At 47.5% G+C, this 23,266-nt stretch overlaps 1 protein-coding gene and 1 long non-coding RNA gene across 2 annotated transcripts in view; both read left to right on the forward strand.

Moving 5' to 3' along the window:
- Window positions 1–23,266, forward strand: part of LOC143767631 (uncharacterized) — an 850,082-nt gene that overhangs the window by 267,634 nt on the left and 559,182 nt on the right. The gene's annotated exons all lie outside the window — the stretch shown is intronic.
- The window catches only part of LOC143767720 (uncharacterized), a 29,291-nt gene that overhangs the window by 5,287 nt on the left and 738 nt on the right, over window positions 1–23,266 (forward strand). The window contains exons 2-5 of the long non-coding RNA XR_013213754.1: window positions 16,627–16,706; window positions 16,778–16,838; window positions 22,421–22,495; window positions 23,007–23,163. This is a non-coding gene — a long non-coding RNA (uncharacterized LOC143767720). The remainder of the gene's footprint in view (window positions 1–16,626; window positions 16,707–16,777; window positions 16,839–22,420; window positions 22,496–23,006; window positions 23,164–23,266) is intronic.

Raw genomic sequence — 23,266 nt, forward strand, 5'->3', positions numbered from 1 at the left:
AACCCTAACCACAAGCCTAATCTTAACCCTATTTCCAACCCCAGCCCTAATTCCAACCCTAACTCTAATTCCAACCCTAACCCTAAGGGTATGTGCCCACGTTGCGGATTCGTGTGAGATTTTTCCGCACGATTTTTGAAAAATCTGCAGGTAAAAGGCACTGCGTTTTACCTGCGGATTTACAGCAGATTTCCAGTGTTTTTTTGTGCGGATTTCACCTGCGGATTCCTATTGAGTAACAGGTGTAAAACGCTGCGGAAAATACAACGCAGCGTTTCTGCACGGAATTTTCCGCACCATGTGCACAGCGGATTTGGTCTTCCATAGGTGTACATGGTACTGTAAACCTGATGGAAAACTGCTACGAATTCGCAGCGGCCAATCCGCTGCGGATCCGCGGCCAAATCCGCACATGCCATAACCCTAACCCTACCCCTAACCCTACCTGTAACCCTAACCCTAACCCTACCCGTAACCCTAACCCTACCCCTAGTTCTAACCCTAGTTCTAACCCTAACCCTAGTGGAAAAAGAAAAAAAAAAATTTTCTTTATTTTATTATTGTCCCTACCTATGGGGGTGATAAAGGGGGGGGTTATTTATTATTTTTTTTATTTTGATCGCTGTGATAGAACCTACCACAGCGATCAAATTGTTTTTGTAATGAATCTGCCGGCTGGCAGATTCGGCGGGCGCACTGAGCATGCGCCCGCCGTTTTGGAAGATGGCGGCGCCCAGCGAGGAGACGGACTGACACCGGGAGCCTCGGTAAGTATAAGGGGGGGGGGGGAGATCGGGGCACGGGGGGGGGCGTCGGAGCACCGGGGGGTGACATAGGAGCAGGGGGGGGAGCGGGCAGGAGGACAGGGGAGCGGAGCACGGGACGGAGGGGACCGGACCCCATAACGGAGGACTGGGGGGGGGCGATCGGTGGGGTGGGGGGGGTCACTTCAGGTTTTCCAGCCATGGCCGATGATATTGCAGCATCGGCCATGGCTGGATTGTAATATTTCACCAGTTTTTTAGGTGAAATATTACAAATCGCTCTGATTGGCAGTTTCACTTTCAACAGCCAATCAGAGCGATCGTAGCCACGGGGGGGTGAAGCCACCCCCCCTGGGCTGAAGTACCACTCCCCCTGTCTCTGCAGATCGGGTAAAATAGGAGTTAACCCTTTCACCCGATCTGCAGGGACGCGATCATTCCATGACGCCACATAGGCGTCATGGGTCAGATTGGCACGGGTTTTCATGACGCCTACGTGGCGTCATGGGTCGGGAAGGGGTTAAACAGTCCGTGACAGAAAGTAAGAGGAAAAAACAAACATACTCCAGCTTGGAGAACCACTGGTCTCAGACTCACCCTTACACGAGACGGGCTTAACTAAGCGGCTGCCAGGTCAGCAGGTTCCGCCAGGTGCCATTCCCAGGGTTGCTAACAGTCATGTCACCGTCCTTTGTGACATGTGTGGGAGAGAAAACAGTTTAGGCTCCTTCCAGCCTAGTTCCATCCCCAGAATAACATGTGCCAAATAAAAGAAACTCCATTTACATAGTCTATAGCCACACCCACAGGTGAGGTATCCATCACATGGGCTGATCACATGACCGTGACATCACTGCAGGTCCTCAACCTTAGGAAAATAACAGGCCAAAACTTATCCTGCTGGGAGAAATATATCTTCCGTCCAGCACTACACCTTTTACCACACCACATACCTCCCCCCTTTGTTCAACCCTATGGGGGTGGACACATGACATACAGTGAACTCTGGACAGGGCATCTGCATTCCCCTGTAGTCTGCCTGCCCGATGTTCTACTGAAAATTTAAAATTTTGCAGGGACAGAAACCATCTGGTGACTCGTGCATTTCTCTCCTTAGCTTGACTCATCCATGTAAGAGGGGAATGATCTGTCACCAAGCGAAACTTTCTCCCCAGCAAATAATAGCGAAGAGACTCAAGTGCCCACTTAATGGCCAGGCACTCTCTCTCCACAATACTGTACCTGCTTTCGGCTGGGGTAAGCTTTCGGCTCAGAAAACTAACGGGATGCTCTTCTCCGTTAATTTCTTGAGACAACACGGCACCAAGACCTACCTCAGAGGCATCGGTTTGCACAATGAACTCTCTTTTGAAATCAGGTGTTATCAGAACAGGTGTACCACACAGTACTGATTTTAACTTTACAAAGGCCTCTTCTAACTGATCATTCCATGGGACCATCACAGACTTCCTCCCTTTTAAGCAGTCTGTTAGAGGCGCGGACAATGTTGCAAAGTTGGGAACAAATCGCCTGTAATATCCCACTAAGCCTAAAAAGGCTTTTACCTGCTTTGTTGTGAGGGGACGGGGCCAGTTCTGTATTGCCTCCACTTTGTTTACTTGAGGCTTAAGGACCCCTCTCCCAATGACATAACCCAAGTACCGAGCTTCCTCCACCCCTATAGAACACTTCTTGGGATTGTCTGTTAGCCCTGCTTGTCGGAGTGAATCAATCACCGCCTGTACCTTGGGTAAGTGACTTTCCCAGTCTGCACTGTACACAACAATATCATCCAGATAGGCTGAGGCATAACGGCGATGGGGGCGGAGGACAATATCCATTAACCGTTGGAACGTCTCCGGCGCGCCATGCAAACCAAAAGGTAACACCTTATACTGAAACAGCCCTTCGGGCGTTACAAAGGCCGTTTTTTCCTTAGCTGCCTTTGTCAGGGGCACCTGCCAATACCCTTTTGTAAGGTCAAGAGTTGTAAAATACCGTGCCTGCCCAAACCGTTCTATCAATTCATCCACCCGGGGCATGGGGTAAGCATCAAATTTTGAAACTTCATTAAGTTTTCTGAAGTCATTACAGAATCTTAGGGTCCCCTCAGGCTTAGGTATTAGGACTATTGGACTGGCCCAGTCACTTTGCGACTCTTCTATGACCCCTAATTTTAACATATTTTCCACCTCCTGGGATATGCCTTGTCGCCGAGCCTCAGGCACCCGATATGGCTTTAGTCGGACTTTGGCCTGTGGCTCTGTAACAATGTCATGTTGGATTACGGAGGTACGTCCAGGGAGTTCAGAAAAAACATCCGTATTTCGGCTAAGAAACTCCCGGACCTCCTGAACCTGTTTAGGTGACAACGTATCTGGTATTTTGACTGCAGACCAGGCTTCTTCTGACTCACTCAGAGGTAATGGAGCCTTCTCTACAGAAAATGCAGGCAGCAGACTATCCCCCCAAAGATGGTCTCTGTCTTTCCACAATTTAAGCAAGTTAACATGATAAACCTGCTCTGGCTTCCTACGGCCAGGTTGGTGTACCTTATAGTCTACCGGTCCCACCTTCTCTATAATCTCATAGGGCCCCTGCCACCTTGCTAGAAATTTGCTATCCACTGTGGGCACAAGTACCAAGACGCGATCCCCAGGACTAAAGGTTCTTACCCGAGCCTCCCGGTTATAGACCCGACTCTGAGACTGTTGGGCTGCCTCCATATGTTCCCGTACCAATGGTAGGACTGTCTCCATCCTTTCCTGCATTTTTGCAACATGCTCTATTACACTCTTGTGGGGGGTTGGTTGGTTCTCCCAAGCCTCCTTGGCTATATCAAGTAAGCCCCGGGGATGTCGGCCATACAACAACTCAAAGGGCGAGAACCCCGTAGATGCCTGTGGCACCTCCCGTACTGCAAACAACAAATATGGAAGTAAAATATCCCAATCCTTCCCATCTTTAGAAACGGGTTTTTTCAGCATGCTCTTTAGCGTTTTGTTGAATCTTTCTACCAGCCCATCTGTTTGGGGGGTGATAAACTGAGGTGCGCAACTGTTTGACATTTAACAAGCGGCAGAGCTCTTTCATTATTTTTGTCATAAAGGGGGTTCCTTGGTCTGTTAAAATCTCTTGCGGAATACCCACCCTAGAAAACATTCCCATGAGTTCTTTTGCTATGAGCTTAGCTGACGTATGGCGCAGCGGAACAGCCTCAGGATAGCGGGTGGCATAATCTAGAACTACTAGGATGTGTTGGTGCCCCCTTGCTGACTTATTGACAGGACCGACCAGATCCATTGCCACTCTTTCGAAAGGCACCTCTATAATAGGTAAAGGCACTAAAGGACTCCAAAAGTGTGGCTGGGGACTGGTTACCTGGCACACAGGACAGGAATTACAATACCGTTTAACCTCTTCATGGACCCCCAGCCAGTAAAACCGCTGCAAAATTCGGTCTAGGGTTTTCTTTTGGCCCAAATGCCCCCCAAGTACATGCGCATGCGCTAGGTCCATTACCAGCCTACGATAGGCCTGAGGTACCAATAATTGTTCTACCATTTCGCCACGTACTTTCTCAACTCGATACAACAGGTCTTGGTTTAGCTCAAAGCGTGGCAATTTGGTAGCTTCCCCAGGTTGTTGGGGTTCCCCGTTAATAAACAGTACATTTTCCCTGGCCCGAGTCAAAGTAGGGTCTCGGAGTTGCGCCGTACCAAAATTATCGCTCGATACATTTAAGTCTACCAATTCAGGTCCTGGCGGCAAGTCTTCCACATCCCCGGCCAACACTTCTATGGGAGAATTTTCCCCCTCCTCCACGGAAGGGAAGGTCACCCCTACCGCCAACTCTCCTTCCTCTGGGCTACCAGGTTCATGCCCCAGTTCTGGAGAATGTAGCCTGGTTGTCACCGGTGTCGGCAGTTGCCCACTGGGTGAGACAACTGTGGGCCAAAGTACAGAAAATAAAGGAAAATCTCTACCCAGTATCACTTCATAATGTAAGCTACCCACAGCCCCCACCTCATGGCACCGCCTCCCCGCTGGCGTGTTTATCACCACTAGGGCTGTAGGCAGGGGCGTAGCTAGAGCTTTTGCCGCCCGGGGCTGATCCCGAGTTTGGCGCACCCCCCCCCCCCCCCCCCCAGAACGTATGCGATTTTCACACTTAGTCATGTACCGACGAGCTCCTCTCCCTTAAGCTCCCAATGTTCAGTGAAAAACTGAGAGAAGCAGAAGAGAAGCTCGTTGTTACAGGACCATGAGTATGAAAATCGCATATGAGTGACGTGTCCATGTGTCGACGACTGGAACCTGCAGAGCTGAATCCTGACATCGCAGCTTCTGAATTCTCACAACTAATGCACTGCACACTTTTAGGATTCTCCCTTGCCGGTGGACAGTCATGTCAGCACAAGCATGCGATTTGTATACTTCTGACCACATTCTGACTAGAAGTGCCCGGCCTCGCTCAGTTCATTTTCATAGAGTGAGGCCACACATGTCTAGTCAGCATGTGACCGCATGTATGTAAATCGCCAGCACCAGAGAATCCTGACAGTGTGCAGGGCGCACTGTGAGAAGTCAGAAGTCTGCAGTCACAAAGAATGACTGCAGACTCATTACAAACCTGGACATCCCCTTTAATGCTCCTAACATAAATAAAAACGAGAGTTAGTCAGTATCACAAATAACATTTACATCCAGGTACCTAATAGAGGACGTCGTCTCTGGAGTCGTTCTCCTTCATTTCTTCATCTTGTCCAGACCCCATGATGAGTTTTCTCATCCACAGCCGTCTCTGCAGACTTCTATCTTCTCCGCTCTTTTGCAGAAAATCTCCACATGACGCCCTTAAAGATAGAAGTGTCATTATAATGCTCCTGAATAAAAAATTGCCCCTCACTATATTGTCTGCATAAAATATGACCCCCACACTGTCTGTCTTATGGTACATGCTCTTCACACTGACCTCCCCTTTCTATACCGGACCCTTCTTCACACTGACCTCTCACACTGTGTCCCCCTATAGGGCCCAGTATTTATACTGTACTCTCTCATCACACTCCCCCTCCTTTGTATACTATCCCCTCCTGGCTGTGCCCTTACACTGTCCCCCATCCCAACACCCTCACTCCCTGTACTCTGTCCACATACGTTTTTCACATCGCTACTCATACTGTGTCCGCATACATTCCCCCGTTTGACCCCAAGCTGTCTGCACCCATCCCCCATACTGTTTCCTCATATATGCCCCCCCATCTCCCCCTTTGCTCTTCATTTTGTGTCCTCAGATCTCCCCCACACATTAAATCCCCCCATACCCATGACAAATCTCCCCCCACACACAATAAATACCCCATCTCCACTCACATTAAATCTCCCCCCACAACAAATCTCCCCCCACACACAATAAATACCCCATCTCCACTCACATTAAATCTCCCCCCACAACAAATCCCCCCCATCTCCACTCATATAAAATATCCCGAATCCAATAATATATCCCACTATCCCCACTCACATTAAATCCCCCCACTCACATTAAATCCCCCCCACAATATATCCCCCCCATCCCCACTCACAGTAAATCCCCCCACAATATATGCCCCCCATCCCCACTCACATTAAATCCCCCACACAATATATGCCCCCCATCCCCACTCACATTAAATCCCCCCCACAATATTTTCTCCCATCCCCACTCACAGTAAATCCCCACCTGTACCTTGGGTGTCTTCAGCTCCACTCACAGTAAATCCTCCCCCACGATATATGCCCCCCATTCCCACTCACAGTAAATCCCCCCCTGCACCTTTGGTGTCTTCAGCTCCACTGGAGCACTTACCACCGCTGTGTCTCCTGCTCGATCTGCATCTCCTGCTCGATCTGCATCTCCTGCTCGATCTGCATCTCCTGCTCGATCTGCATCTCCTGCTCGATCTGCATCTCCTGCTCTGCCGCGCAGGTGAGTGACGTCAGCAGCGTGATCACATGACCTGATCACGTTGCTGGCGTCGCTCTGACCCGGCAGTCAGAGCTTCAATTGTACTCGCATCACAGATATGAGTACAATTGATCCCTGGGAGCCGGCGCGCTGCAGCTTCTCTGTGCCGGCTGTCAGCTTGACAGTCGGCACAGAGAACAGCTGACTCCCAGTGTGGGGGGTGACATAATGCAGCCGCCGGGGGAGACACTGCGGACCGCCGCTTTAGGCGGCCCGACTGCGCCCCCCTAGATACTCCACTGACTCACCCCCGCATTGTGCTGCCCCCCCGCATTGTGCCGCCCGGGGCGGCCCGCCCCCCCGCACCCCCCTTCCTACGCCACTGGCTGTAGGATAGTCTTTTAAGTCCCCATGTATACATAACACCCCAATTTTCCGACCAGTGTACTCGCTGGACTGAACCAGACCGGCTCGTACTAGGGTCACGAGACTCCCGGAGTCAAGTAGGGCCACAGCTGGGGTACCTTCCACATCCACCTTACACAAATGTCCCATATTGGATTCCTCCTGGATACCTGTAGCACAAATCAGTTCGGCATAATGGGATTGGCGATACCCAAAGTTTGTCTCCATGGGCTCAGTCAGGTGGGGGCAATCAGCTCTCATATGGCCAGGCTCCTGGCACCGCCAGCAGACTATGGGGCCTCTTTCTCCTCCAGATAAGTCTTGAGTGGCCTTCCTGGGCTCTGCTTGTTGAGCTAGGGGTGGAGATTTAGGGAACCTTCCGGACACCTTCCGGGGAGTTCCTCCCTGGAGCTCTTTGGTGGCCCCATATCGCTCTATCAGATCCATCATCTGGAGCGCATTAGTAGGGGACGCCTGCCCGACCCATGATTGGAGGGAGCGGGGCAAACCCCTCCAAAATATATCAGTCACTATGCGGTCCAGTATGGCCACGGGAGACAGAACCTCAGGCTGCAACCACTTCTGAAATAATTGCAACAGGTCATAATATTGGGAGCGAGCTGGCTTGGAGGGGTTAAACTCCCACTGATGTACCCGCTGGGCCCGGACCAACACATTTACCCCAAGACGTGCCAGTATCTCACCCTTGACGACTGCGTAGTCCTCCCTCTGCTCAGGGGATAGATCTTGATAGGCCTTCAAAGGTCCTGGAGCCAGAAATGGAGCAATGACTTCTGCCCACTGGTCCCGGGGTAGTCTCTCCCGCTCAGCTACTCCCTCAAACATCTCCAAGTATGTCTCGACGTCATCAGATTTCTCCATTTTGGGGATCGCTGTACGAACCGCTTTCCGGACATCATGGATTCCCCGTGAAGTTCCTCTTGTCTGCGACGCCGTGATATGCTGAATCAACAGCTGGTTGGTTTCCTGCTGCTGCTGTGTAGCCTGCTGCTGTTGTCGCATAGCATCCACAAGCACTTTTATTGTGGCCTCCATTTCTGCAGAGTTCCCCGACTGGGTCTGCGCCACTACTTTCACCCAGGACATAAGCTGGAGTAAAAATAAGCAAAAATAGCCTGGCCTCACTGCGTATGCCCGCATTCGAGCACCAAATGTAGGGATTGGCTCAGGTGAGCAATGGTAGGGCCACAGTAATGAGGCAACACACAGGCTTCAGTCCAAACTTCAGTGGTTTATTGTCACTTTAAACAGTCCGTGACAGAAAGTAAGAGAAAAAACAAACATACTCCAGCTTGGAGAACCACTGGTCTCAGACTCACCCTTACACGGGAAGGGCTTAACTAAGCGGCTGCCAGGTCAGCAGGTTCCACCAGGTGCCATTCCCAGGGTTGCTAACAGTCCTGTCACCGTCCTTTGTGACATGTGTGGGAGAGAAAACAGTTTAGGCTCCTTCCAGCCTAGTTCCATCCCCAGAATAACATGTGCCAAATAAAAGAAACTCCATTACATAGTCTATAGCCACACCCACAGGTGAGATATCCATCACATGGGCTGATCACATGACCGTGACATAACTGCAGGTCCTCAACCTTAGGAAAATAACAGGTCAAAACTTATCCTGCTGGGAGAAATATATCTTCCGTCCACCACTACACTACACCACACAATCAATTTGTATACAATATGAGAAGGGACAAAGCAGGTCACCCTTACATAAAAGAGCAAACAAGAATAACAAAATACCTTAGGAGGAAAGAGAAAGAAACAAAGAAAAGAAAGAAAGAACGGAGATCGGTGCAGGTACAACGATAGGACTCCAACAGCTCACTACTTAGTAAGTTCCCATTATGAGGAATGAGGCAGTACACCCTGTGCCACCCACATCTGAAGATGCTGTGCTTCTTTAAATTGTATCCACGGATACCACTTCGCATACCAGTTGACACCCGACCTGTCATCAAAAGCCCTCATCTCCTCCATCCTGCACAGTACATCCAATGCCTCCACCCAATCTATACTCCTCGGCGCTACGGGGGATCTCCACAATCTGGGTATGATTTGGCGCATTGCATTCATGAAATACGGTAACATACTCCTCTTATTTTTGGACACAGAGCCCGGGAAAATTGACAATAAAGCTATCTCCGGTGTCGCCTCTACTTGCTTGTTTGTAATATGATTATATAAGGCAAATATGTCGTTCCAGAGGGGTCTGACACCACTGCAACTCCACCATATATATAACATGGATCCCACCGCCCCATTACATCTCCAACAGGCGTCTGATATCGTCGGATCAATTTTATGTAACCTAGCAGGTGTTCTATACCACTGTTATAATTTTATAATTCAGCTCCTGGATTCTACAAGACACCGACAACCGATGTGCGCATGTGAATGCCCTCACCCACAACTCAGGCGCAATCTCCTTGTGTAATTCTCTTTGCCATTGTACTGTACATCTGAGAGGCCCATCTCCCATCCCCCCGGACACTATCAAACCGTATATCAAGGAAATAGAATGTGTCGGGCCCTGAGACATAAAACACAATTGCTCAAAAGGAGTGGACATGCGGTACGAGCCCTCCAACCCCAGAGAGCCAATGTAACTCCGAAGTTGCAGATACTGCAGCCAGTGCCCCGGCATTTGCCTCCCCTCTCCCAGAATCTCTCTCAATGACAAAATATCTGTCTGACTGGTCACGTCTCTAATACATGGAATAGCCCCCTGAACACTAGAACAAACTATAGATGTTGAATGTTGTAATTCAGGGGGGAGTCCAGGGTTACCCACCAAGGGGGTTAGTGGTCCCGGAATAGTCGCCAGGCGGAAACGCTTTGCAAAACGCCTCCTCGATCTCACAATAGTGTATAGTGTCGGAGATATATCCAATTTCCCCAGATCAACACAGTATGGGAGCCAAAAAAACCCCAAACACAGGCTAGGGGATGATTCATATTCAATGTCCACCCAGAGTTTAGTTGTCTTATTATGGAATATATCCAGGATACAGTTTCCAATAGTCGCCGCATGATAGGCTCGCAAGTCGGGCATGCCTGCACCTCCACTCTCCCTACGTCGAACTAACTGGCCGTGGCTAATACGAGAGCGCCCACTATGCCATACAAATTTTCTCATTATTTTATGTAGACCCAGAAAAAAGGACCCCTCCACATCCCACGGGATAGTCTGGAAAATATATAATATTTTAGGTAAGATGTCCATCTTAAGGGCATTAATTCTCCCAAACCATGACAGTGGCAAACGATACCAGGCCTTCGTCTCTTTCTCTATCAAACCCCGAAGTGGAAGGAAATTAAGATCAAATAATTTCTGAGGGTCAGCTGGGATGTGAACACCCAAATATTTAATGGAATGTTTATTCCAGCGAAAAGGGAAACTAGTCCTAAGCTGCTCCACCTCGCTTTCCTGGATATTTATATTAAGCAATTCTGACTTCTGTAAGTTAACCTTAAAATTACTCAAACTCCCAAATTTTTCAAACTCCTCTAAAACAGACGGTAAGCTGACTCTAGGAGAGGTCACATACAATAAGAGGTCATCCGCAAATAGAGCCAGCTTATGTTCCGTATGTCCCACCTTAATCGACTGATTATGTCTGAGAGCATTAGCTAACGTCTCCATTACCAGGATATATAGGTATGGGGAGAGTGGACAACCCTGACGCGTCCCGATTTTAATTGAGAACGGTGCCGACAATTGACCATTTATTCGCACTCTAGCTGATGGATCATGGTAAAGAGCCATAATCCAATTCCTCATCCTCTGTCGTATACCTATTGCCTCTAATGTAGCCTCCAAAAATCCCCAGTGAACTCTATCAAAAGCCTTCTCGGCATCAACTGATAACAAACATAAAGGAATCTCCCTAGCTCTGGCCCTTGACATCAAGGATACGGTCTTGATAGTATTATCCCTAGCTTCCCTGCCCGGGACAAAACCCACCTGCTCTCTATGTATCAAATGTGGGATACATGGATTAAATCTAAGGGCTATCATTTTAGAGTACAGTTTAATGTTTACATTAATTAAAGAAATCGGCCGAAAGTTGGAGCATAGTGAATGATCTTTACCCTCTGTAAAGCTGTGGTAGCTTCGTACGCAGTGAAGAAGCAGTGACCCACAAATTCTAACCCAAAAGTCTCTTTTAATGTGTTACTTCACACAGTCAATATAGTACACGGCTTCTACATACAGTCCATTAATAAATGCATGGCTATATGACTCAGTCAATACACAGGGCGAACTTCCCTTGTCCAGTTTCCCTGGGCGACCGCACGCCGGTAACACGTCTCTGTACTCACTCAACGTACTGCACTCTTTATCCTCTGGTGTGCAGCCGGGTACAAATAAGACAGCCCAAGACGCAGGGTGTCAGTCCTCTGTACTCACTCAACATACTGCACTCTTTATCCTCTGGAGTGCAGCCGGGTACACATAAATGCATATAACTTCAGTGATCAGTTTACACCAGTTTAATGCAATACATTTTACATGGCTTTAGATTTGCTGTCCCTACACAGGCCAGACTTCCCTTGTCCAGTTTCCCTGGGCGACCGCACGCCATCTCACAGTCTCTATATGTCTCCATACACGCAGCCTCATATGTTGCAGACACTACTCACGCCAGCCCTCCTCTGACTAGTTCCTGTGGGTGTCCTGCATCGCTGTATCACAGTCTCTGTACTCACTCAGCGCACTGCACTCTTTATCCTCTGGAGTGCAGCCGGGTACACATAAGACAAAGTCTCTTACAGACTCTTTACTCACACAGTCGTACACAGTTCAGGATATCCTCCGGATAGCAGCCGGGCACCATATCCACCTGTTTGCAATCGTTGCACATGCTAGTCCTCTTTCGGGCACAGGACATCCACTTCCGGGCACAGAACATCCACCTCCGGGCACAGGTCTGTCCACATCCGACTCCTACGGGCACAGGACAACCACCTCCGGGCACAGGACTGTCCACCTCCGAGACCAGTACCATGGACGACTTGCATCTCTGTGTACGCTGCGGGTGCCAGGCTATTCAGCTGCCCTGGGTGCTGGCTCTGCTGGCCTCCATGCACTCTGCAGACCAGCACACACCAGACTGACACTGACGTGCACCTCACACACCTGGCCAGACGCCAGACACGGCCTGACACACCCATACCTCTTACTGCAGGGCTTTTAAACACATACAAACCTGTGGCCTTCAGCCACCTGGAAAACCCGAACCGGAAATCCATGACTCTCATGCACACCTATGGACTTCATCCGTCTGCATGCACATTTTGGGGAGAACAAACAGCGCCCCCTAGCTGTATCAGATGCCACAGCCTCACACCTCTTTGGGTATTACGGTAATGAGAGCCTGTGTAGCGTGAAACGGAAAGTGACATGTTTGTGAGATGCTATTAAATGCCTTCCCCATGAGAGGAACACATATATCCTGACATGTTTTATAGAACCTAGGCGTAAACCCATCTGGCCCGGACATTTACCTATTTTTAGGTTCTGAATAGCCCCCTTTAATTCTATTTCTGAAAAGTCCTGTTCCAAATTGTCTAGTATTTCCTCTTGTAAAATCCCAGGTGAATGTTTCTCCAGATACTCTACTATATGTCGCTTTGATGTTGAGGCATTATTCCCCTGTTGGGTTAGGTTATATAAGTTAGAATAGTATTTTCTAAATTCCTCTAATATCTCTGTCGTAGAATGTACTAAAGTTCCCACCGAGGAATTTATACTAAAAATCGGGGTCTATATAAGTCTAGGGTGTAAGGATCTTGCCAGTAGCTGTCCATTTTTGTCCCCATACTCAAAGTAATGCTTACGTATCTTATCCCTTATACACAGGGACTTTTGTTCTAGTATTGCTAGAGCTTGTTGCCTCAAGGCCGAAATTTCAGTTCTGAGTGTGTCACTTGCAGCCGACTTGTTAGCCGTTTCCTTAATCCCCAACAGTGTCAATATATCCGACAATTTTTGGGTCCTGTCCCTTTTCAGTCTAGCCCCATGAGTTATGAAAATCCCCCTCAATACACATTTAAGGGCTTCCTATTTGATAGGCTCCGGTGTGGGATCTTGGGCATGGTCTATCGGGAAGGACTTAACCGCCTCCCTAATAGCCAGCATACACATCTCATCCTTCAAGAGGTTGTCATTAAGTTTCCATGAATAGCCCCTATGTCCTCCTTTCCTCTGTACCCCCAGCTCTCCAAATACTGGTGCGTGATCAGACCATAAGATAGTATCTATTGGACAACCAGGTTTACTGTCCAACAAGTCATGAGAGATAAACAGATGATCCAGTCTTGAGTAACTGTTATGAACCACAGAATAATAACAATAGTCCCTGACCTCGGGGTGAAGTACTCGCCACATGTCCACTAATTTGAGGGCCAACAATTCCCTCCTCAATCTACGTAGCGCCGGGAGAGAGATCGAGGACCTACCCGATGACGAGTCCACCTTAGGATCCAACGTGAGATTGAAGTCTCCACCCAGTATGATACGAGAACCATCCGCGAACTCTGCCAGCGAACGCAGAACCCCGGAGCCGAAGTTCACCTGACCCTGGTTTGGAAAATACACATTAGCCAACGTATACACAGAATCCCTTATGGTAACCTTGAGAAATATATATCGCCCCTCCGGGTCTATCCTCACATCTACAACCCCAGGCTGGAATGATCTATGCAAAGCTATGGATACCACGCACGCCTTACGTGAGGGATGAGGGCAGTGAAACCAGGCCGGGTAAAATTTAGATACACATTTGGGTGTATTGGTGGCCACAAAATGTGTCTCTTGAAACATAATTATTTTTATTTTTTTCTTGTGGAAACGCTATAACACCTGTCTCCTTTTTTCGGGTTTGTTCAAGCCCCTAGCGTTATAGGTGCAGAATGTTAGTTCCGACATCCGATCAATAGAACAAAGCACACAGATAGAATAGATAAAAAAACAAAGACAGAGAGAAAGAGAAGGGGGAGGAGAAAACACACACTAATAAAAACAAATATAGAAAAGAAAATAAACAGGAGGTTATCCCAGAAGGACAACCTCAATGAGATTCCTAATATAGACTTAAGTCTAAAGCAGCACTAAACTGCAATCCCTAGGTGAGGTAACGAGGCTGCACATGACGGACGACGAGCTCCTTACTACCCGGCATATGAAAATGAGACCTCTCAGGTCTTCTAGTAACAGAGACTAAGGTAAGTATAAACAATTTAAAACATTCAACATTTGTCATAAGGTATAGGTCACATAGAGGATATTTCGGGGCAGATCCACTATCCCCCCATGGCCCAAGACACTAAGGCCACTATTGGAGGCAAATCCCAGTCCAACTATCTCCAGAGAATCAAACTAAGGCTTCAGAGGATCAACACCACCAGACAAGGCAAAGATTTTCAAGTGATCTCTCTATGTTCATGAGGCCGATGGCCAGTGACCATTTCCTGTCTGCCTCTGTCTCGACGTGACCGACTGCCATTGTTCCAAGGAAGGTAAAGGCTTCAGATTGTTTATAACTGGCCAGTCTTGTAGTTTAATCTTAGGTATTTCCAATATTTCAAGGAACCTTGAAAGGTCTCCCATATTGCGAAAGATTGCTGTTTTCCCCTTTCTCTTGGCTATAAGTTGAAATGGATAGCCCCAGCGATACTGGATGTTATTGTCTATGAGCACTTTCAACAAGGGATTCAGGGCTCTGCGAAGCTGCAGTGTTCTGCGAGACAAGTCTGGTAGCACAATAAGAGGAGAGTCTTTATATAACAGAGAGCCTTTATCCCTGATTCCTTTCAAAATTGCCTCTTTTTCCTTATAGAAATGGATTCTACAGATGACATCTCTAGGTCTAGCCGGATCAGTGGGCCTTGGACCCAGAGCCCGATGTATATGGTCTATTTCAATCTTATCTTTATTCTGTAAAATGTCTCCAAAAAATTTCTGGGCCCATTTTTCCCGGTGAGGCGGCTCCACTTCTTCACTGAGGCCCCGTATGCATAGATTATTTCGTCTATGTCTATTCTCAATGTCATCCAAATGAGTAAGAATATCATTTATCTGTAATGAGTGGTCCTGTAGGACTTGGTGATGAGAATGTAGCTGGTGATAGAACTGATCTTGTGTGACTTCTATATCTGCAATACGGTGACCAATCTGCTTAATCTCCTCTTTGAGAGAGCCCATATCCTGCTTATGGGACGCCTCTAGTTTACCCAGCAGGACGTCCATTTCTTGCCTAGTTGGAATGGCTCTAATGTGCGCTTTCCAGTCCCAGTCCTCATCTGGCAGGGCCATCCCAGGGGACAAATCGCTCCCATAGGCAGCAGAGTGAGAGGGTAGCGGCGGTGAAGTGCACCTGTTCTGTTGTAAAGGGCGCTGGGCTCCCTCTCCGTGTCTGGGTGGGGTGGTTTCCTGGTATGTATCCTCTCTTATAGCACCCATCCCCTTCTTCTGCCCGTTACCTGCCGCCCCTCCGCTGTGCCGATCCTCCATCTCTGTCTCCTGTTGAGCGTGTGGAGCTCTGACCGGCGCCATCTTGGCAGGTGTCTCTCCGGGCTGCAGCTTCATGGAGTGTCCCATATAACGGGTGATTTCGCCTCCCTCTCTACTCAGAGGCGCCGAGGCCGATGACGACCGCCTCCCACGCACCATCCTGTGTTTATCGGGGTCAGTGTTGTGTCTCTGAGGTTAATAAGCCGGGATTACGTCGGAGCTTGGTCTCTGCGTCCTATCCCGCCATAGGCAAGCCACGCTTAAAAAAAAAAATTGTATTGATTAAAGTTTACATTTAAAATGTACTTGTATTTAAAATAAAGAGCATTGTAGCTTCTAATTGCGATGTTTAAAAAAAATATATATATATTAAAAATTTTTCTTCAAACTGTATAGTATCATTTCACAAAGGTAAATTTGAAAGTTTGATGTATGTAAAAATGTACACACACCATGCAATACAGAGTCGGTTGAGGGTTTATTTTTGTAAAATAAAAGGTGTATGAAAAAAAAAAAAAAAAGAGGTTTTTTACATTTGTAAAGGGATCTTTTCAAATCACATATGTGGTCAATACATTTTCAACTGGTGTTTAGGAATTAAAACTTTGAAGGAGGGTATTTCTTTTAAAATTTATTTTACTTTGTTTTTTTTTTTGGGGGGGGGGAATTGGTTTTACAGCTTGCGCATAGCGCATGTTATTGAACTAGGATATCCAGCTCAGACTTGTGTGCCTTGGGTAAATTTTCTAGGGGATTTACAGAACGGTGTTTTTTGGCCTGCTTGGACATTGCTCAGATATAACATTTGAGCAGGGTGGTTTCTAAATCTATTAAATTAGCTATTTTGGGGGGTTTGTGGGTCCTATGGGGATTATTTTAGGGGTGATTTTCCAAATTATACTAGCTGTGGAGCAACGTTTTATGTTCAAATTCAGCTGACTATTTTCACTATTGTTTTATAATTGCAGAACCAGGCCAAACAGTTGCCAGCCGGGCCCTTCCAGGCCAAAGTTTGGATTGATCCAGCGATACTTTGTCGTGATGTACAGTAAGTATTAAAGACCACAATGCTTTGAATACAAATTGTATAGTAGCTAACAAGTGTCTTTATATTTGCAGATAACAGGAAAACAAAATGTCTTCTTTTGGGAGCCCTCCTTCGCAGCGTCGGTGTATTGAGGTATGTTTAACAATATATATTTTTTCTCGGTCTCCCATGACAGCACTACGGAGAGAGGGGATCCGCCCTTCAGGGACAGGAAACCTACAGATAAAAGGGCGGTACCTCTCCCTCGCATCAGTTGGTTTCCTGTCCCTGACAGGGAACCTCTCTTCGGACGGTACCTGCATGAAGACCGATGGACCGGGACCGGGCGGTCGAGTACCGGCAGCGAGGAGGCTCCTGCCGCGGCTTGTCCGGCTCCCGAAGCCGCCACCGCTGGGACCGAGGGGTCCTTCAGGGTGAGCGAGGGGAGAACGCCGCCGAATCAAATGAGGAGGGGCGCTGGATCACCGGAGCTCCTGCGCCGACAAGCGCACACTCCGGGTGCACAAAGATGGCCGCCGCTCCGGAAATGCGGCAGGACTTCCGGGTCATCGCGCGCGCATGCGCAGTAATATCTTCTCCCTGGGAGCGCAGGAACCGGAAGTGCGGCAGACGCCGGGGGATTGGCGCCGGTTTCAAAAAGGGAGATTGTGCGCACATGGGAGTCGCACTTTCTCCCGGTAACCATGGAGGACAGCAATCCACAGGAGCTGCAGCCAGGACAGCAGCGCCGCACAAAGAGCACCAGGAGTGGATCCAGCAGCCGTTCCACACGGCGTAGCAGATCAGCTACGAAGACTGATACTCCGTCTCAAGCGCCTTCCTTAACAGGCCCGCCCCCTCCAGAACCGGTACCTGCCTCCATATCCGAGTGGTGAGTGACCTTCGTGAATGTACATATTTTATAATGGGGCTCCCTCTTCTCCCTTACTAGGGTAAGAGGAGCCTGGAGAAAAGGAAAAATAGGGTCTGCCCTACCTGTGACAAAGCTTTACCAGTAACCTGGGAGAAAAAGCTTTGCAAGTCATGCATCCAGAGCTTACTATGTGAGGAGAGCCCCGACTTCGCCTCTGAACTTAAAAATGTAATCAGGTCTGAGGTTCAGAATGCCCTTCTATCCTCCAAAAAAGAGGTGAAGAGGGTGAAGGAGTCGGTACATTCCCACTCGGCCCGATCGTCATCCGAAAATGCTGATTCGGACGATTCAAAATCCCCCCTATCCTCTTCTGAGGAAGAGTCTGGCCGACATTGCTTCCCACTAGAAGAAGTGGATTCCTTAGTGAGAGCAGTTAGGGCTACTATGGGGGTAGAGGAACCCAAACCCGACAAAACGGCCCAAGATGTGATGTTTGGAGGTCTGGGACAAAAAAAGAGAAGGACTTTTCCCCTAAATCCTAATGTCCAAACATTAATTAAAAGGGAATGGGAGAAACCAGATAGAAGAAATTCCTCGGTACCCTCCCTTAAAAGAAAATATCCCTTCGAGGATGAGGCTTCCTCTTTCTGGGATAAGGCACCAAAACTAGATGTTGCAGTGGCCAAAGCCTCGAAAAAATTTGCGCTGCCATTCGAGGACATGGGTACCCTCAAAGACCCATTAGATAAAAAAGCGGACACTTTCCTCAAGGGGGCATGGGAATCAGCTGGGGGTAGCCTGAGACCTGCAGTTGCAGCTACTTGCACCTCAAGATCCCTTATGGTGTGGATCGACCAGCTGGAAAGTCAGATTAAAGACGGGTTACCCAGAAAACAATTGCTGGATTCATTCCCTGCAATGAGAGCAGCAGCAGCGTTCCTGGCGGACTCCTCGGCGGACTCTGTACGCCTAACATCTAAGGCCGCTGCTCTTTCCAACGCTGCCAGAAGAACCTTGTGGCTAAAGAGCTGGCCGGGGGATCTACAAACAAAATTAAAATTATGTTCTATCCCATGTGAGGGAAATTTTTTATTCGGAGAAACCCTGGATGACATTCTCCAAAAGGCGGGAGATAAGAAGAAGGGGTTTCCAAATCTGGGTCCGACTCCATTTAAACAGTCTTTTCGGAGCCGCAGATTTTTTCGCCGTAGACCCCCCAGAGAGCAGAATAAGTGGGAAGAAGGAAGGAGAAGGGATAGGGGTTACCTCTTTGGCAACACCTCCCGTGATAAAAAGTTCTCCAAATGACATTTACCCTCCGGTGGGAGGAAGGCTGACATCATTCCTTCCCGCCTGGGAAAAAATTTCCAACAACATCTGGATCTTAAATATCATACGGTATGGTCTAAAAATAGATTTTGTCTCTTTCCCTCCCCGGAATTATGTAACAACAAAAACAAGATCTTCGGCTGCAGAACAAACTGCATTAGAGGAGGAAATTATGTCCCTACTACAAAAATCAGTGATTCGGGAAATATCTCCTCAGGAGATAGGGGAAGGTTTTTTCTCCCCTCTATTTTTAGTACCAAAGCCCGACGGGTCCTTTCGGACAATCATAAATCTAAAAAACCTAAACAGATACGTCGTAAATCACAAATTCAAAATGGAGACGATAAGGTCCACTATAAAGATTCTCTTCCCGAACTGCTACATGGTCGTAATAGATCTAACCGACGCATACTATCATGTGCCCATCCACAATCAATCCCAAAAATTCCTCCGGATGGCAGTCTCCATAAAGGGCCAAATAAGGTTTTTTCAATACAAAGCTCTTCCATTCGGGATTTCAATAGCCCCACGTATATTTACGAAAATAATAGCGGAAATGATGGCCCACGTGAGGGAACAAGATATACTAATAGTCCCTTACCTGGACGACTTTCTTATCGCAAGCAACTCAGCACAAAGTTGCAGAGAAAAGAGAGACCAAGTGATGACCATCCTGACGGACTTGGGATGGCTTATAAACATAAAAAAATCGAAATTGGAACCCTGTCAAGTACAAGAGTTCCTAGGACTGACATTGGACTCTCGGGTCCAAGAATGCCGGCTTCCGGGTCCCAAAAAAGACAACATATTGTCCATGATAGCGCGAACGTTACACAATCCCTCAATGACTCTAAGGAGAGCAATGTCGCTTCTGGGCTCTCTGTCCTCATGCCTACCAGCGATACCCTTTGCGCAATTTCATACAAGAGAGCTTCAGTGGCACATCCTGGAATGGCAATTGTTACTAAAAAACAAATTGGAAAGCCGGCTCACCCTAGATTCATCAGTTATTCATTCCCTTCTCTGGTGGGGAAAAGACCAAAACCTGTCAAAGGGAGTCCCTTGGGTACCAAACATCTCTCGGATAATAACAACCGATGCGAGCCCCAAAGGGTGGGGGGCCCACCTGGGGGACAAAATAGCCCAGGGAAATTGGTCAGATCAAATACTATTGGCATCCTCAAACCAAAAAGAACTTTGGGCGGTATATCATGCTCTTCTTTTTTTCCTAGCCGATATTCAGGGACACCATGTCCGAGTTCTTTCGGACAACAAAGTGACTGTAGCCTATATAAACCACCAGGGGGGAACAAGGTCTCGTTCACTGATGAGTTCTTCAGCCAAAATTATCAAACTGGCGGAAGAAAACTTACTATCCCTCTCGGCACTACACATCCAGGGTTCAAACAACGAAAGGGCAGATTACCTGAGCCGGACTCAGTTAAAACAAGGCGAGGTCCCTAAACCAATCCATCTACAATCAGATCACAAAAATGTGGGGGACACCAACAATAGACCTGTTCGCCAATTGCAAAAACAAAAAAGTAGGCAAATTTTGTTCTCTAAGCCCAGAAGGGAATCCCCAGGCTCTGGATGCTTTTCTGATTCCATGGACACACAAACTGACATACGCCTTTCCGCCAACCATTCTGATTCCAGCAGTCATTCGGAAAGTCAGAGAGGACAAAACAAAAATGATCCTGATTGCCCCATTCTGGCCAAAAAGAGCATGGTTTTCCTGGCTAAGGATACTATCGATATCAGACCCGTGGGTTCTACCGGATATGCCAGACCTTCTACATCAAGGTCCAATCTTCCACCCACAGGAGTCGAACCTCCATTTGACAGCCTGGTTTTTGAACGGGGACTATTAAGACAAAGAGGTTTCTCAGATAACTTAGTGGCTACACTCTTAAAAAGTAGAAAGCCCATCACCACTAAAATTTACGGGAAGACATGGAGGAAGTTCCTATCTGTCTCCAAGGTAAAGATCCAGGACAGGCCTTCAATTCCTAAAATTCTGGAGTTCCTACAAAAAGGTCTGGAGCAGGGGCTGGCAGTCAGTACCCTGAAGGTACAAATAGCAGCTTTAGGAGCCTTATATAACCAAAACATTGCTGCTAACCCATGGGTAATAAGATTTATTAAGGCGGTTACAAGATCAAAACCCTTAGTTATTCAAAAAACACCCTCATGGGACCTAAATTTAGTCCTTTCAGCATTAACGGGCCCTCCATTTGAACCTATACAGACGATTCCGATAAAAACATTTAGAATTGAGAGTCCTCAGTGGTTGATACCTTTTAATGGCTAACTGAAAAGATGGTAACAAATTGCAACATTGCATCTTTTCAGTTAGCCATTAAAAGGTATCAACCACTGAGGACTCTCAATTCTAAATATTTTTCTATCTACTGGCTAACACGGTACCAAGATATATTTCTTTCCTGATAAAAACATTATCACTCAAAACTATTCTCTTAGTTGCTTTAACATCTGCACGCAGGATAAGTGACATTCAAGCCCTTTCCTCTAATCCACCTTTCACTAAGATCTTGGATGATAGAGTCACTCTTAGACCCAACCCAGCCTATTTGCCGAAAATGGCATCAAAATTTCATAGGTCACAAGAAGTATCCCTGCCATCTTTCTGTCCAAACCCAAAAAACGAGAAAGAACTAAACTTCCATAATCTAGATGTTAGAAGATGCCTAGTCCAATACCTAGATTCCACCAGGGAGTATAGGAAGGAAGGCTCTTTGTTTATCTGTTTTCAGGGTCCCAGAAAAGGATTCCGGGCGTCCAAGGGGACCTTAGCCAGATGGATTAAGGAGGCAATAGCCTTGGCATATTCATCTTCGGGGAATATAATCCCGGATGGTATAAAAGCGCATTCCACAAGAGCAGTAGCTACCTCATGGGCTGAGAGGTCAGAGGTATCAATAGAGCAAATCTGTAAGGCGGCCACCTGGTCATCACCATCAACCTTTTTTAGGCACTATAGACTAAATCTAGCCTCTGTATCTGACTTAACCTTCGGACTAAGGGTCCTTGAGGCGGTGGTCCCTCCCTAAGCTTAATCTCTGCAATTCTCTCCGTAGTGCTGTCATGGGAGACCGAGAAAGTCATAGTTACTCACCGTTAACGGTGTTTCTCGGAGCCCATGACAGCACCTGCTTATTCCCTCCCATCACGAGTGCGGTGAGCACTTTTTCTAAAATATAATTTATATAATTTATATGATGTATATACTATAGTTTAGGCACGGGGTTCCTCTTTTAAGGAATGTTATAAATATAATGTTCTCTCTGTTGTAACTAACCTGGAGGTCCTCTGATGCTCTGTAAACCAACTGATGCGAGGGAGAGGTACCGCCCTTTTATCTGTAGGTTTCCTGTCCCTGAAGGGCGGATCCCCTCTCTCCGTAGTGCTGTCATGGGCTCCGAGAAACACCGTTAACGGTGAGTAACTATGACTTTTCTTCTTAAATTTTTGGCTTAACACTATATATGCATTACTTATGTTTTCACAGGAAACTGAAGCAGCAGGGGGCCTCTCAGAAGGAGACGGGGTGGGTGGAGAAATGCCAGGAGCGGGCGCGCAGAGTGTACGTTTTTCAGAAACAGTTTCTTCAGACATCTCAGTGCAAACAAAACACAGACAAAACAGATCATCATACATCCCAGTACACATAAAACATATGCCTACAGCCAGCATAATTAATTTTACTTTTGTTATAGTCTGCTGCAAGTTCTGGTCAACGCCGTGAAGGTCCTCCCAGCAGCTCCCAGAGTCGGCATCGTGATCGCCGCAGCGGTCAGCCTCCAGTAAGTCCCTTTTTTTTTCTCTGATGGTGAGGAAGGCATACTGGATGTTGACCGCCTTATCGAAGAGGTCCACGAGCGGGAGGCGGTGTGGAACATGGCTGACCGCAGCCATGCTGATCAGTTTGTTACCCGTCGGCTCTGGGAGCAAATATGCTTCATCGTTGTGGACAACTGGGAGGACCTTGAACCTAGGCAGCAGACTCGAGCACGTAAATAGTCACATTTCAGTAATTTCGGTAGCAGGCCGAAATGTGTTGTAAATAACCCTTTTTTATATTCTTCTCTTTACAGGTGAAAGGGTAATGAAGCAGTGGTGGTCTCTCGGGGATCGCTTCAAGAGGGAGTTCAACAAGGAGATGCAGGCCCCAAGTGGATCGAGAGGACGCAGGAGCCAATATAAGTATGGCAGGGCCCTGTCGCTCCTCCGGTCGCCGATGTTGAGTAGAAGGTAAATATTCCACAGCCCATTTACTAATTCACAATGTTTACCTGTGTAACCTTTTTTGTTTCAGCCAGGGCATTTTCCTATCAATATGTTAATTGTTATTTTT

Source organism: Ranitomeya variabilis, chromosome 4 (genome assembly GCF_051348905.1).
Source record: "Ranitomeya variabilis isolate aRanVar5 chromosome 4, aRanVar5.hap1, whole genome shotgun sequence".
NCBI classification, from domain to species: Eukaryota; Metazoa; Chordata; class Amphibia; order Anura; family Dendrobatidae; genus Ranitomeya; species Ranitomeya variabilis.